Genomic DNA, 17,672 nt, shown 5'->3' with positions numbered 1-17,672 from the left:
CCTCTCCACTCACACAGCCATCACTCTAGTTCAGCATACCATCAGCTCTCACCTAGACAAGGATTTTGTTATAAATAAATAAATAGCCTTCTACTTTGTTTCTTTATTTTTAGATTTTCCTTTTTGCTTTTTGGAGGGGGTTTAGGTAGGGCAATTGGGGTTAAGTTACTTGCCCAAGGTCACACAGCTAGTTTTCTGTTAAGTGTCTGATGCCAGATTTGAACTCAGGTCCTCCTGACTCCAGGGCTGGTGCTCTATTCAGTGCACCACCTAGGCACCTCCTCTAATTTGTTGTTTATTGCTATTATTGTTGTTATTCAGGTGTTTCAGGCATGACTGATTCTTCATGACCCCATTTGGGGTTTTCTTGGCAAGGATACTGGAGTGATTTTCCATTTCCTTCTCCAGTTCATTTGACAGATGAGAAAATGAGGCAACCAGGATTAAGTGACTTGCCTAGGGTCACACAGCTGGCAAGTGTCTGAAGCTGGATTTGAACTCAGTAAGAAGAATCTTCCTGATTCCAAGCCCATTGCTCTATTTACTGAACAAACTAGCTGCCCCATGACCATATTACTCTCTTGCTCAATAAATTCCAATGACTGCCTATTATCTCCAAGATCAAGTGCACAGTCCTTTGCTTTGCATTTAAAGCTCTTTACAACTTGCCTCTTCCTATCTTTCCAATCATTTTTACATCCTATTCCCATTCACGAATTCTATAACCTATCTTTACTACCCTATCCCATACTATATTTCATCTCCCATCCCCATACCTTCGTTCTCCATGCCTGGGATATGCTACCTCTCAGCTTCTGACTTTTGGAGTATTTGATTTTCTTTAAGATGCAAGCCAAGTACCACCTCTTCCAGCTATCCTCTCCCCCCTTTCCCAACTGTTGATGCCATCTCTTCCAAAATTACCTTCTGTTTACTCTGCATTTATTTTCTTATGCATATCTGTTTTCTTCCCCATCAGGGTATAAGGCCATTGAGAGTAAGCAAGATCTGTTTTTACTTTTTCTTTGTTACCTCCAGTGCGGAGCATAGCCTCTGGCATGTAGTAGGTTATTTATATATGCTTGCTAACAGAAAGAAGGACATGAAGTGATATTCTGCAAACCAACCCCTCAGTTTTGTTCTTTGAGCTCATCAGTATCAGTGGAGGATGTGGAGAGGTTTGACTGTTGGAAAGATTACTGCCTGTGGAGTCAAAGGGCCTTGGATTCAAATCCTATCTCTGATGCTCCCTATGTGACCTTGGACCAGCCTCTTAACGTCCCTGGCCCCTCACTTTCTTCATGTGTAAACTGAGGCAATTGAATTATATTGCCTTTGAGGTCTTTTCTAATTCGAAATCTGTGATTCCATGACTCCCCAGGATCTTCTAAAGTGCCTTGCTCCTAGGGTTGTTGTGAGGATCAAATGAGATAATATTTGTAAAGCACTTAGCATAGAATCAGTCTAATTAATAATTACCTAATTGATAATGATGGTTCCCTACTCCCTTCATTTTCTTATCCCTTTAGCAACTCAAAAAGTGGTGAGATTAGCTAAAGAAGAAACTCAGCCCTAGGATAAGAGTATTTTCACTGGATGAATGGAATAAAGGTGTGAACAATGCACACTGTTCACCTCTACTACTCCTTACCATTCTTAGAAGCATCCTGAAGATATTTTTCCTCTCTGAAATAAAGTACTTAAAGGAGAGGAATATGAGAAAAGGCTGCTATTCAATATTTTTCTTTCAGAATCTCATACTAGCATGAAAGACTAGGATAATTTGAACCCTGAACAAAATGAACTGAGCTGGATTAATATACCATGTTTTAAGTTCTTTATGATTTGCTCTTTAATTTTAGACTTTCACAGGGACTACTCTTAGATTAGCAGTGAATGGAGTGCTAGTAACACACAAACTAGAATAGAATAATCAGTGGAATCATCACTACATGGCTACATGGGGTATGGATCCTGAAATATTTCACAGGGTAGGGGCTCAGAGCTATAACGCAAACAGAAACATTGTCCTTAGATTTACTCTATATGTGCTGATATTTGGGCAAGAGTTGCAATTTCCTATTGCCCTGCGTAGAGAGAATTGTACCACATAGGAGATACAGAAGTCTTTAACCAGTATGTTATGAGACTGAGGGAAAGGTTGAAAGTGACCTGCTGCTTCAGTACAGAATTCTGGGAACAAATAGCAATAATGCTTGAATTTCTCTTTCTAGGAATTCAAGCTAGGAAATAGAGTGCTGTCGTATAATATTGGAGCTACTGAAAAACACAGCATAACCAGTGAAAAGCTATTCCAGATCAGATAACAGAGAGTTGGACTTTTGGCAGGGTATAGAAAGTGGTCGGAACCCCATGAGGCCAATGCATGCAAACACTTGCTGCTTATAGTAGAACTGATTGGATCACAAAGTAAAGGAACACAAGGATGCAGAGCCAGGATTTGGTGTCAGGGAAAGTCCTATCCGCACAGGTTTCTTTAGAGGGAATTCAATGTGAAGGTGTATTGGATCAGTATTCTAGAGAAGATAAGACCGAATCTGGATATATTATGAATGAAAGTGAAAGGCACCATCGCTATTTCATCTTGTAGGAAACAAAAGGCCTTAGTAGAAGATGAAAGCTAATTCATGATGTAGTCACCTTTATTTATCATTGTTCAGTGTTTTTTCAATCTTGTCCAACTTTCCATGACCCCATTTGGGGTTTTCTTGTCAAATGCTGGAATGACTTGCCATTTCCTTCTCTTACTCATTTTACAGATGAGGAAACAGAGGCAAAGAAGCATTAAATGAATTATCTAGAGTCACATAGATAGTAAATATCTGAGGCCAGATTTGAACTCAGGAAGATGAGACTCCTTGCCTCCAGTCCTGCAGTCCATCCACTGTTCCACCTAGCTGGCCCAATCACCTTTATGCTAGGGTTCCTTTGTGAGTCTCAATCAGAAAATTGCCACATAAAGCACTTCCTACTATACCTGGGGGTAGTAGATTGATCTGATAACCCTCATGGGTCCAAATTTAGGCATCTGACCAGTGCACTCCCTTAAGTCTCCACCTTAGAAAATAGAGACAATGCATCCTGAAACAACAGCAAGACATGGCCAAGATTATTAGGATGGTCACTGTCTATGGCATGCTATAGGATAAAGAGTGAAGGTGCAACCCACAAAGTACCTTGGTGCCCACTACTACTGAAGGCTAACATTCTGTATTCTAGGGAAGATGATAAGTGACTGACAAAAGCTTGGAAATTTTATGAGCACATATCTATATACATATATATGTTATATATCCTATAATGTCTGTATATCACATTAAATGTAGTTTTGGTCTAATTTTAAAGGTTTTCATATTTTTTTTTGACTGGGGTAGGGTGGAGGTTGCAGCTGAGTCTGTGACCTTCATAATTTTTTCCCTCTCTTCAAATGAATGATGTTCTTGCCTGAAGGTTTGCATAACAAAGGATGGGGTTAATAACTAGAAGAGATTGGAAAATTAAAAGGAATGGAGAACTATAAAATAAGAGTGTAAACAATGAAGAGAGAAGAAAACTCTGGAAGTTTTGCCCTCATCTGATACCAAGGAGATGACATTCAAAGATTAAAGAATTCTGGAGACTCACTGTTGCCTAGCCTGGGAAACTCATGCACTGGGTATCTGTGTTACATAAAGAAGAGGAATATCAGGAGTTTGAAGAGGTAAAGTGAGGGGAAAAAGTCACTTTATCTTCCTCTCTTGGCCTCTACCTCCCTTCCAATACCAGGAAGAATGTAATTGTCTCTTTAGGTAGAGTGCTGGGCTCTGAGTCAGGAAGACCTGAATTCAAATCCTGAATTAGACACTAGCTGCATGGCCCAGGGCAAGTCCAAGTCTCAATTTTCATATCTATAAAGATGAAGAAATTGAGTTCCAAAAAAAACCTTCCAGCTCTAAATCTATGATCCCATGACTAAGATAGATCTCAGGAAAGGGAGAACTTTTGCCAGAGAAGCCCACATATTTATTATTATTCTTCTGAAGGGATGGGAAGGATTTTTCAGACTTTGGAATTTTTGACCTAGAACAGAGCTCCCTTTGTCTCACCCTAGTTATGGATTGGATTATGAGTAATCTCATATCTGGATCTGCCTGTCTTTCCTTCTACCTTGTCCTTACTTTGGAAAATAATACTGGTCTAAGGGCATGCATACTGGAAAAAAACCAAAAAAAAACAGCCACAACATGATGCTGATAATTGTTGCAGATGATCCTAGCCCTTCTGGTGTCATGGAGATTATTAACACTCAGGAGTCATGGAGACTTTTCAAAGTTTTTGCCCCACATCTCACTTCAGGGACATAGCAATGAAATGTTGAACCCTAACAACTTTGCTTTGCTTTGTTTCTGAGAAGCTGCATGGAGGGAATGGATTATTTTGAAAAATTGGATAGAACAGTGCCAGAAGAACAGCAAGGAATAGCAAAAGAGAAATAATGATCAAGACAGAAATATATTCTTTTACTCTAGTCTCCTATGACTGACAGATAAGAAGTTGGCTAAAAAGGATTTCTGCGTGATCTCATTCCAGGCTGCCATATTTGAAACCATAAATATATAAATCATCCTTGGAATGAATATTTACTCTTTGAGGGTTGGTGTTTGCTTTTATTGATCTCGGGAGGATGCTTAAATTTGAACAGTAAAGTAATTGATTGCTTACAAAAATTGTGGGGAGCATTCATTACTAATTTAAAGGTTTCTTTTTTATTTTCCCACTTTAAATGTTTGAAATTGGGGAGTCAATCTCCCTCTACTGTATGTTAGGTACTATCCAGAGATTTTCCCAGGTTTCCTGTGTTAGGGCATATAATCCAACAAAAGTGAGAAAGTGTACCCAATTGTACCCAAGCTGTTTCTATTGTTACAACCTCTGACACAAAAATTAGACATGTAAGCACCCTTAAATAGTACTATCTGTGCTGTGTACTTTGTAGGTACCCAATAACTATTTGTAGATGATATTAATAATATTAATTGCTCATATTATGAGCCCATGTTCATTATAATTCTTCAGCAATGCTTTTTGAAAATTCTAGACGTTGCCTGGTTATTTTCTTTTTGGCTTTTCCCCAGACTTTACAACTTTCTTGATGTTAATGAGGACAGATGAAACTCAGAAAGTGATGACTTTTGAAGGTCACCCATCAAGTGCTAAATTTCCATTGAGTTTAATGAATACTCTGCCTCAGGTCAGAATGGAGAGCGAGAAAGCTTGATTGGAGAGACTTTTCGAAGAAGGCCTACTACTTCTCATTGTGGAAAGTATTAATATCTTCTCAAAATCTGTCCTGTCAAAGGAATAAATCTGGGAACAGATAATGTTACCTTGAAGGAACAGAAGCCACAAAAAGCAATGAGATTTGCCCTATAAGTCTAGTGAAGGCTGACTGGGAGATGTGCTGGGGCGGGGAGGGACCACAATTCCTCTTCTGTGTTGGTGTGACCCAAACCTCTGCTCCACATCTTATCTTTTCTCTTTGGCCACTCTCTCAAACATAACTTGTTAATGCTAAAACCATACTGACCTTCAAGTCCAGCTAGAGCCAATGGCAAGGAAAGTCCTCAACACCACAGGAACTCAGAAGAACCTTAGACACCTTCCAGTTTGATTCCCTCACTTTACAAATGGCAGTTAGGAGATACAGTGAATAGAATGCTTAAACCTGGAGTCAGGAAGACCCGAGTTTGAATCTTACCTCAGACACTAGCTGTGAGACCTGGTAATATTCCTCAACCTCTGTCTACCTCAGTTTCCTCACTTATAAAATGGGGATAATAATAGCACCTACATCCCAGGGTTGTGCCTGGTACATAGTAGGCACTTATGTCTATTCCTTCCCTCCCCCCTCAGATGAGGAAACAGATCTGGATGTTAAATGAATTTAATGTTATCATAAAATAGAAATGGGCAAAATCAGGGTTCTAACCTAGTTCCTCTGACTCAAAATTTATTGTTTTCCCACTATGAAGTAGTTCTTACTGATAGAATATCTCCTGAGTAGGTAAGACTCCACACAGCTTCTTACTCTCCTGTGTCTTAAATGAATGGAAGGGTAGATTCAGTTTATGGGAATTTAGAGTCCTTTGAGTACAACTCCCTCTTTTTAGAGGTTCAAAGATATCCAGTGCCTTCTCATAGGCTCATAAAATCTTGAGCCTGAGGGGACTTCAGAGAATCCATTTAGTCTGACCTCCTTATTTTATATTTGAGGGAACGGAGATCTAAGGAGTTTAAATGATGTGTCCAAGGTCACTCGGACAAAACAGGGACTTGAATCCACAAAGTTCATTTCTCTTCCCACACTGCCTTTTCTAGGTGGCAGGGTAACATATAAACCATATGACACTTGGCTGACATGCTAGCTTTCATGTGAATTATTTAATATCACTTTCTCTGCCTGGTCCAATAATTATAAATAAAACATATATCACTTAGTAGAGCATGTAACATTATTTGTGTGCTTGTGTGTGGGTGTGGATGTGATGTTGTATTCATTTGACTCTGGCAGGCTTGGATGAGTAAATGTTTTGTGATAAGCTACAGGGGATATGGCTTCTGTGTTTAATATTATCTAGTTGAATCCTGGAAATATACAGCTTTTGATGTTTTTATTCATCTCCCTGAAACTTCCACTTTAATTAGATACTATAAAAAAGAAAGGCAAAAAAGAACAAGTTTATGAACAAAATCAATAGAGAAATAAATTCACTGGCTGTTGTGTTCCTTTTAAGATATTGAGACAAGTTAGTGTGCTGAAGTAAGCATACCACCTCAAGTCAAGAGTGAAGAGATCTTGCTTCAACAGTTATTAGCTACTATGGGGAAATGACATTACCTCTCTTTTTCTCTGTAAAATGGGAGCTTTTATACTTATATTGTCTAAAGTTCTATAAGCATTTAAACTATAAATATTATAAATGTACATTTCTTCCCACGACTTCTATTCAAAGGAAGCCAAGTAGGGTAGTGAAAGTAATATTAGACTTATAGACAGGAGAGAGCCACCTCTGACACTAATTTTATGACCATGGATAAAATTATTTAACCTTTTTTTTTCTTTTTGGAGGGGGGAGGGCAGGGCAACTGGGGTTAAGTGACTTGCCCAAGGTCACATAGCTAGTAAGTGTTAAGTGTCTGAGGCCAGATTTGAACTCATGTCCTCCTGACTCCAGGGCCGGTGATCTATTCAGTGTGCCACCTAGCTACCCCATTTAACCTTTATGAGTCTTGATTTCCTAATATCTCAAATGGAATGATGATAATAATGCTTATGATTGGGATCAAATGAGATGAAGTATTTTGAAAACCTTTATATGCTATGTAAAAAGCAACTTTAAGCTTAATTAAAGGATCAGTTTCTTCCTCATGTCCTAACACGCCATTGACTTACTCTTTGGATTAAAAATGAGCTATACTTTGATATTACCCCACCCACTTCAGTTTGCTCTGACTCCAGAATGGGTTTTTGAGGGGTCCTGGGGAGCCTGGGAAGCTTAGAGCAAAAATAACAAAAACAGTGGGCTGAAACTCAATAAATAAGGAGATGGTGCTAAGTACCTAGTTGCCTTCAGTGATTTCAAGTTATCAGGGTAGGACAGGTTATATAATCCAATAGTAAAAGGAGAGGCCGATAGAATTGCTTGCAAAGATCTTGGAGAATGGAGGAGAGAACACTGGGTTATTTGTAATATTACTAGTCCCAGAGGGTAGAACCAGGAGCAGAAAGTTGCAAAGAGTTGGATTTAGGCTAGGAATCAGGGGAAAAGAAAAACAAGTTCCTAATAATTAGAGCTGTCCAAAAGTGGAATGGATTACCTTGGGAGTTGTGTCCTTAATTAGAACAGAGACTGGATGACCACTTGTTGGATGTATTAGAGTGCAGAGACTTTCTGGTTAGGGGTTGGAGGAGATGTCTACTGAGGTGTCTTCAATTAGAAAATTCTATGATTCTGTGACTATAGAAAGGCAAATGGGGAATGGGAGGTGGGGTAGGGGTTGAATGGACTAGAAGCCAAGGGCAAGTTGAAAAATAGAAAAAAAAAACCCTAATGTTCTTCTATACAGCATTGAAGTTGACAAAGCATTTTGTATGAGAGGCTTTATTTCTACTTTGCCTTATTCAAACCACATTGAGAATACCTTGTTCAGATCTAACTGCCACACTTTAGAAAGAACAGTGAGCCTAATTCATTCAGAGGATGATCAGAACCGGGGCAGTAAAGCTATAGGAGGGTCTGTTGTTGAACTGGGAAAAAAGAAGGCTGGGTGGAGGGTGAGGGAGGAAGCCGTGCACATAATGGCCATCTTCATGTATTTAAAGAGCTTTTATGTAGAAGAGGAATTAAATGTGTCCCTTTTTCTCCCAGTGGCTGAACTAAAGCCAATGAGAATAAATTATTGATAGACAGATTTGGGTGCCATGTAAGGGGGTGAGCTCCAAATTCTTCACAATCAAATGCATCTAAAAATAGAGTGGGCCATTCTTTGCTGGAGGTCTTCATTCAGAGGCTGGGTGCCACCTGGACTATTGTTCAGGTGGGAATTGGACAAAAGTTGTTCTTTGATTCTGGAGAATTCAAAATTTGAGCTAACATGCTCAAATGAGATTCATTACCTCTCATTAGCCAGCACAGAATTGAAAAGAAAAGATACTGCAAGTAAATGAAAAGCAGCAGCAGGAATGGCTACTTTCCTTCTTTGTGGTCTTTCTATGTGCATAATTTGATTTCATTATTCTATTAAGATGAAATGAGTAACTATTTCAAAATTAAATTTGCCATCTCAGATGTCACTGCCAATTTATTAACTCCTACCACACAAACATAGCCTTGTAACAAGTGAGACCAGAGCTTGCTACTTCAAAGGCCAGTATGAACTGAAATATCAAGCTCGACACTATTTTAATACAGAAGAGGATTCACACAGTTTACATCTTTTCATTTCTGACCTAACAATTAGAGTTATTGTAAAAAGGGGAACAGATTGCCCTGGCAGGGAATTAGGTCTCTTCACTAGAGATCTTTAAATGAAAGCTGGATAAGAACCGGGATTTTTATAAGGGGAATTCTTGCTCATGTGTGACATGGACTACTTGGCCTTTATAAGTTCTCCCAGCTCTAAGATTCCAAGATTTGTTCCTCTTCTCCCTTTAGAATAAGAGAGCCCGTCTTCTCATGCTGAAGAGTAATCATTATCACGGTTGTCAGTATCATATCATGGTGACATATGCAGCATATCCCCGATGGCACAGGTTTACTATATCTGCAGGATCGCCCATCTGTTCGGTTTTCCCACTTGCCAAAGAGCAATCCAGGTACTTTGCAGAATTTCCAGATCATAGTGAAAATCCAAGTTCATTCCATGCAATTTAGGACCTTACATTCTAGAAGAAAAACAACCAATGTACCAAAAACCAAATTAAAGCTATGAATATAAAAGAAAGAGAATAAAATAAAATAAAGGGCTGAGAAAATCTAACTCATTGTGGCCCATTTATATACAATGATATAAGAAATATTTGTTAAGCACCTACTGTATATGCTAGGTGCTGGGAAAGATACAAAACTTAGGTAAGAGAAAGTCTGCTGTCCCCAAATGAAAATTAGAGTAATGACTGTTCTAATTATTCTGGCATAACCTGAAAGCATTATTCTTGTTGCTTATCAGAGTGTTGATAGAGTTCCTACTCAGTTGGTCTGACTAAAATTTTAGGTTCTCTTGAATTAGAAATATGTTAACATTTTTTATAATCAATTATCTTGTGACTTCCTAACCTTACCCTTTCCTCTCATGGCTCATATAACATTTCTTTTTCTTTTTACAATTCTGGAAAATTGTAATAGAAAGAACTAAAGTGCTCTCTATGTATTTTAAATTTTTAGCTCTAAGCCCCTAGTGAGAGATAGTACTCAAATTTTCTTTCTTTCTTCTCCAGAGATATTTCTTCCTCAGTTGCCACTTCTAGACTTCATTTTCATTAAGCATAGTCAGGCTAACAAATGTCTATGTAGTTAACACTGCTTTGTTGTTTGTTTTTTTGCTTTTTGGAGCGGGAAGGTAGGGCAATTGGTGTTTAGCATCTTGCCCAAGGTCACACGGCTAGTTTTGTGTTAAGTGTCTGAGGTCGAATTTGAACTCAGGTCCTCCTGATTCCAGGGTCAGTGAACCACCTAGCTGGCCCTAGTTAACACTGTTTTAAAGACAAAGTAAATCTTTTTTTTTTTTTTGAAGAAGGGTTTTACACTCCCAGGAAGTAACCCAAGTGGAGAAAGCAGATACATAATTATGAACTTGGGGTCTAAAGTCCAGGGGAGGGCTTTAAGGATCTTAATATCTATCCTAACACTCCTTGTGTCCAGTCAGCTTCTGTCCCAGAGTCCTGGCTGAACTCATCATGGTAGCTGACACCATCCTGTTTCTGTTCTTATACCTTCACATGGTTTTCTTGGGGTCTCTCATTCTCTGCCTCTGTAGAGACGTTCATTCCTCCAAAGGCACTTCATCTAGGTGTGCATTCTTCCTTGAATCTGTCTTCTGCCTGGCCTCAATGAAGTAGCAGACTTTTTTTTTTAGCGTGCTGTTATTTTTTAAAATTATTGTGGGAATGTGGCAGATTATTTTCATCCAGGGACCATTGCTTACTTTCTAATTCACTCAAGATATTTGATCTTACCTCATAAAGGGATGACTGGATGCGAATGTGTTTTGTTTTTATTAAATACCTTTTTTCCCTCTGATTAGGTCCTCACTTCCAAAGACCAACTCCCTTCCTCTCCTCCCTCCTCCCTTCAGTCTAACATTTGCTATCTCCAGCAAATCAACTAAGTTAAGTTTGAACATATTTGTCCAGTCTCATATTGTGGATATTCTCTAGGGTCTGCAGGTCTCAATTACATGAAAAGTATGCTGCATGCATAGGTCACATTAATATATGTAAGAAATAAAGCAAAAATATGATAAATTTATATATGTAATAAAAGATCAAGCGTAAACAATAGCATATGTGCAAACAGATAAATAGTAAATTTATGTATAGCTAACAAGCAGACGTATCATTGGCACATAAATATGCAGCATTACCATGTATCAAAGAACATATAAAGTTACATGCAAATCACATCTTTTGTAGATAAACACAAGTATTGTCATTTGGCTATGTATATAACTACTTTAGTTTCCCTTTTTGTGTCAAAAATTGTAGAATAATTTTTTGGTTTATTTTCAGTGTTTTATTGATGGCTTTTATTTTTTACATCCAATTATTTTCTGGAGATACACTTCCTTTTCCTTACCTGGAGTTGAACTTTTCCTGTAACAACAACAACAGTTAAATCAAAAGAAAAAAATGATGCAATAGTTGTATTTAAAATTATGTATAGCTTTTAGCCCTGTAGTCCCTCACCTCGGTTGAGAAGGAGATCTATTTCATTATCTGCTCTTTGGGACCAAGATTGTTCATTATAGTTACTCAGAATTCAACTTCCTTTTAGTATTAAGTTACTGTAATTATTATGTAGAGTATTTTCCTAGATCTATTTATTTTTACTCAGTATCAGTTCATACAAGTGAACTAAGGTGAGATTGCACCTTTCATAGACATACTTCTCTTATTATGTATACATCACAATGTACCCTCATCACTGTCTGAATTTGCAGCATTCCATTTCTGTAATATAAAGTTGGAAACATTTTTATTCATAGAGATGAAATAAGGTCTTTTGAAATATCCTCAAATTGCCCATACTTATTGATTCTTCTTTGTACATTATATCCTGGTACATTCAGTCTGTTTATTTTCTTGTTTATGAGGTAGGATGTTTTGCTTCCTGATTATCCTTGACTTGAGGAAATGCATTTACCAGGATGATGGAGCTCCTTGTATGGTTTACAACTGTAAGCATCCTGCCTCATCAATCATCCCTCTTAGCAGTGGTCCCAATATTCAATTGAACTAAAAATAACACTTTGAACTTTAAACTCTGTAGAATTTGCATTAATTTTTCAGTCCTCACATTCTAATCCCCTGTGGCCTTGTCATGATTTTATTTCTCCTAGAACTATGGGAGGAGGTGGGGGTGGTGAAGAATGATAGCTCTTAACCATTCCCTTTTTCTATTGAAGAGCAAAAAATTAGAAGGAAATTAGAAGAAATGACTTCCTTAGTTCTTGCTTGTTCCACAAGTTCATCATAAAACCCTCAGGGGAAAAGAAATGTAATGAAATCACCATAAATATAGCATGAGGCACACTGAAGAGATTCCTGTCAATAATTCAGTCACATCATCTTGCCCTCTTATCCATGAAAGTAGCAAGTAGTACAAATAAGACGTTTGAAATGTCCTTTTGATAACTGCACATTGATAATCACTTGCAAAGAACAGCTTGTGATCAAGAGGTTAAACACTTCACAGCTCCTCAGATTCTTGCAAAATTACTGTGTGTAGATGCATCTCTGTGTGTATGTGCAGGGGGTGGGAGGGAGGTTCTAATTATCGCCTTAGGATTTCATATGGAATCCTATAAATCAATAGTGTAATGGGATCTGAGCTCTTTCTTTCTTGGAGCTTACACAATACATTCAATTAAGACCAAAGAGGATAAAGATTCTTCAAATGAAATCTCTCATCTTTTTTTGTAACTGGCCATTTGTGTCTTCTTAGATTTTATCACACTTAGTTTGTGGTCTTAATGAGTCAAGTTGAATAAATGCTGGACAGAAATTTGTGGAAAAGGCAATAAATACTTTCATCATTTCATGATTCAATAAATTTAGATTTCAGAGCAGAAGTCAAAAACCGTCCAGAAGTGGCATACCAAGTTCTCAATTATTCTCTTTAATTTAAGGTTTCTTGAGCCAGTAATAATTTTTTCTTCCCACAAATCAGTATGTGTTAGAAGCTTTTTTGTCATTCTGGGGTCAGAGAAATTGACTGTATAGATTTTTACTACTGTTAGACAAGAAGACAGACTTAGAAAATTCGGCCGTCTCCATGTCCCTTAGGAGGATTGGTGAAGCCAAATAAGGTAGAAAGTACAGTTTTAAGAACAAATGAAAATAAAAACAAAAGTAAAAGTCTTGGGACTTTTAAGGGATTTATGAGTTTAGAAATGGAAGAAGACACAAGAAGTTATGAAAAACAGAGACAACTTAGGGGAATAAAATCTCTCAGGAAAAGTAAGAAAATTTTCCTTCCCATTTTCCTTTTTCTTCTTCTTCTTTAAAATTTTCCTTTTCCTCTCTCTTTCTTCCATCTTTCTCCAGTCTCCTTTTATACCTCTACATCTTCCCCTTTTCTTCCTTTCTATCTACCTCCTCCATTTTTTTTTCTATCTCACTATCTTGTCTTTTGCCCCAATAAGGAGAATACAGACTGTTACCGTCTCTTTCCTGACTCCTAGAGTCTACTTCAACAAAGAATGTGGCTGCATTTCCTGGATGAAAAAGGTAAACTGTATTTGTTAACTGTTTAAAACCATTTCTTGTGTGTCATGGCCTGATGATTCCTGTTCTAGATTAAATGTTCTTAACTAGGGTCTGTGAACTTAAATTTCTTTTTGATAACTGTATTTCAATATAATTGGCTTCCTATGTAATTTATTTTATATATTATTATACAATATAATAATTATTATATAATATTATATATTTTATGCATTTTAAAGCATTATTCTGAGAAAGAATCCATAGGTTTCACCACACTGCCAAACAGGGTCATGGCACACACACACACAGAGTTAAGAACTCTTGTAGTTTTCTGCTGTATAATCTGTTGCTTCTTTTTTTTAATTTTAAATCAGTGATTATCCAATTTTTTTCTAACAAGATTTTTCTGCATGTGCTAGGTCTATGTAACATACTCAAGTGTTTAGTAAGTAAGCATATGTTAAGTCTTTGCTGACTGCCAGAGTGTGCTAGGTCCTGGGGATATGGAGATTAATATGATACAGTCTGTGTCCTCAAGGAGTGTATTCTTTTAGGAGACACAACATGAATGAAAAAGAATGAATGCTTTTATTAAGCTTTTAATAAGTGCCAAGAACTGCTGGGGATGAAGATGTGAAAGCAGAGTCCCTCCCCTCAAGGAGTTTACAATCCAACAAGAGGAGAGAATACAGATAGGGGATTGTTGGATAAGGATTGATATTTTGGTTTGGAAATTTACAGGAATGGTGAGTGGATCTATAGGGAAGAAGATTAGAAACTTTTACCTGGAGCATGGCAGTATTGATTTATTATGGTTCTAGAAATGGAAAGGGGGCGACAGCACAGAACCCTTGTAGCTATAATGCACGTGGTGAGAAGATGTTTGGAGAGTAAAGGGAAGGATCATTTTGTTCTTTCTGAAATAGAGGATTATGTGGGGCATCCCTTTCAAGCATTGTGAAATATTTTGGGTAAAGGATACATTAGCACCTAAGGAGATCAGGAAAGGGCCTCTTTTGAGGAGTGTTGTGTCTGAGCTGAGCCTTGCAGGATATCAGGGATTTTAACAGTCAGAGGTGAAGAGGGAGTGAATTGCAGGCATGGGGGACAGTCTGTGCAGAGGTATGGAGAAAAAAGATAGAATGTCATGCATAAGGAAAGAGCAAGGACAATTTTTCTGAACTGGAGACTACATGAAAGAATGTATAATAAATTTGAAAGGCAGGTTAACCATGTTGAGAAGACCATAAAATGCCAAACAGAGAAGTTGCTAGTGGGCTCTATTTAAGGCTATGCCTTATTTCTCTAAGGAATAATGATTTCCATACTGTGATAAACTTGTCCCTCAAGGTACTTTCTTTGTGACAAGACTCCCCACCGAATGACCCTCAGTGGTAACTTCAAATTCCCTCTATAATCCCAATTAATAAGAGAGTTGAGTGCAACCCTTAGAGCAAATATATTCCTAAGAATGTTTTTCCAATATGGCTCTACCTAGGAAGGGGGCTGGTCTCCCTCTGAGAATATAAAGCACAGTTAGAGCTAGGTAATTATCCCAGAGGACATTGAACAAAGAGTAGATGACTTGCTATCCTCTGAACAGCTTGCCAAAGCCAACCCTTCTTCCTGTGCTCTGGATCAGATCCCTCCCAGCTTTTCTGGGACTTTGATCTGTCAATCACTCTCTCTTCCTTTTGCATCTTCTTTCCCTTCCTTTCCATTGCTTCCTTTTTAGCTGCCTATATACAGGCTCAGGTCTCTTCGATCTTAAAATATCACAAACAAAACTACTTCTCTCAACTCTGAAGGCCTACAAGTCCTCCTTTTCCTTATGTTATTTATTCGTCCCACTACTGACTTTTAGAACGTTGTCAGTGTGTGATTTCCATTTCTTTACTGAGTTCAAACTTGCAATTTGTTTCTTGTTTTTACCACTTTATTGAAAATAGTTTTTTAAGTGGCTGTTCACCTGCCAGAGATGAGTTCTCGGCCTCCTGACTTCATGTGAAAGTTGGCTAGTGCTAAAGTGCATGTCCCTATAGGGGATATAGCTGTTATGCCAACTGATGGGCAAAAAAGGGAGAACCTTGAAGAAAAAACCCAAGTGATCTTGTAGTTCCATCCTGTGTAGCAAGGGATGTATGAAACGGATTCAAAGAACAATGTGGTATTTATAGCCATAGAAACCCACACAATACACAAAATTGATGAAGGGACTGATGCTAACACCATAGAAGCAAAGGAAAAGATGGAAATTGCTCGTCCTATCACTTGTGAGAGAATAAAACCATCTTCCTCTGGAAAAAGGCTGCATGTTTAGGAGTCAATTTGAAGGGTGTCAAGCTCAACAATCACTTGATCAGACCCAGAATTGTGTTTTTTCTTTCTGGCAAGTCTAGCCTGAAGGACTGGAAGAAAGACATTTGTCTGGATGGAGTCATGTAGAGGAAAATGATGCGCTCTAGGCAGATAGACTTTTACCGGCATGGGAAGGTTTGCTCCAATACTTGAAGAAATACCAATTTTAACCTCCTGATCAGCAGTGCCCGAGCACCAGTGCCAGGGCATCAGGCAGGCATGGTATAGACACATACTTTGGCTGGTAGAGGACTCATACAGACTGTTCTTTCAGAGAATATTGAAGAGGCTGGGCTGAAGTAGAACTCAGCTCTCACAGCAGTTGCACCATGGCCATTTAGGAAGGGTTGAAAGATCTGGAAGAGATTTCAGAGGATACCCTGATATCCCGGAAGGGTATAGCTGATGTGGGACTCATGAAGGGGGTAGTTTGCAACATACAAAAGGAAATAGGGGAGCTGAGGAATGTTTACCAAAGGCTCTTTCTTTCAGTATCCTTTTCAGATTACAGATGCCACTGCCCTTAATAATGTTGCCCTCACCTTTGGCACAATGGACATAGTCGAGTTTTAGACAACAGGAGGAGTCAGAGCAAGAACACTTTCTCCCTTCTGACAGACCTACAACTCCAGTTGGAGGAGCAAAAGAAGCAGGCACAGGATGACAGGCTGAAATCTAAGAAAATGCAGAATGTGGTATTGATGCCCATGAACAATCTTAAACCAGGAAAAGGCCCTACCTCCAGTGCCTGGTCTCTAGTACTGTCCTGAGCTCCTCTTCTTTCATCCCAGCAGCCTCAGTTCACCATCATGTTGTCCATTTCTACAGCACCAATGGGCCAGTTATTCACCATAGGCAATGCTGCCATGGATACCCTGATTAGGGTTCTAACCCTGTGACTGTCCACACACTGCCTTCTGGCTCTCCGTTCTTTTGCTGTGCAATTATTGTCTCTTCTGCCAAGACTAGCTCACCTGAGGCAGTGACTATCTGCCCCTCATTCAACCTGACACTGCTGAGCTCAGATGCCATATAGGATGGGGACCTTGGGAAACACAGCCATGGTGGTGAGTCCTGTGGATCTGGTGGCCATGTATTCTAGCCTGACCTCTGCCAACCAGGTTGTGGAAAGCACTTCTGAGGATGGGCAGACCATCGTAGAAACTGATCCTGCTCTAGACCCGGAGGCTAAGAGATCTGAGGGCAAAACTCCTGGAGACTGATCTGAAGATTGAGCAGAAGGCTGTAGTTTAAGATAGAAAAGCACTGGCACCAAGTGCACAATTTGGAAATTATGGTCCTGGAGGATTAACTGGGAGTCTGGGACCAGGAGACTCATTCTGTATTTGACATTTTAATGGTTTCTTCATTTTTATCACTGTCCCGCTCATTTCTCCATAGGGTCTTTTTTTTTTTTTTGCTTTGTTTTTTGTAGTTAAAAAAGAAAAGAAAAAATCTCAGTAATGTGACCGAAAATGCTCATTTCCCCTGTCTTTCCCCTCCCACCACCATGTAATCAGTGGACAGAAGGAGCTGCCCTCAGAAAGAAAAGGAGGAGACCACGTGCTTCCCTAACCTTGCCACCTAGGAAGTTGTTTCATTTAAATGAAGCAGCAGAATGACATGGACCGCTGTCCAGAAGGCTCTTCCCCTTCTGTCTCTGGGTGAGCATTTTCTAAAGATGCAGGGCTACCCAAACCATGGATATGGATTTGATACCTGAAGATCATGCGGCATGGGGGTATTTGATTTTGCCTGCGCTCCTAGGAAGAATGGATCCTCAGATGGTCAAGAGGAAACTTGGCAGCCAGAAGAAGTTGGGGGATGT

At 38.8% G+C, this 17,672-nt stretch overlaps 1 pseudogene; it reads left to right on the top strand.

The window, feature by feature from the left end:
- The first annotated feature begins 9,304 nt into the window (after window positions 1–9,304).
- Window positions 9,305–17,156, top strand: LOC138145191 (glucocorticoid modulatory element-binding protein 1 pseudogene; annotated as a pseudogene).
- Window positions 17,157–17,672: the final 516 nt, after the last annotated feature.

This window comes from Petaurus breviceps, unplaced genomic scaffold (genome assembly GCF_028583685.1).
Source record: "Petaurus breviceps papuanus isolate PSGF00001 unplaced genomic scaffold, PetGlider_PUasm1.0 90730, whole genome shotgun sequence".
In the NCBI taxonomy this organism is placed as follows: domain Eukaryota; kingdom Metazoa; phylum Chordata; class Mammalia; order Diprotodontia; family Petauridae; genus Petaurus; species Petaurus breviceps.
The sequence above is the reverse complement of the archived record's forward strand: the minus strand, read 5'-3'. Positions and strand labels throughout refer to the sequence as shown.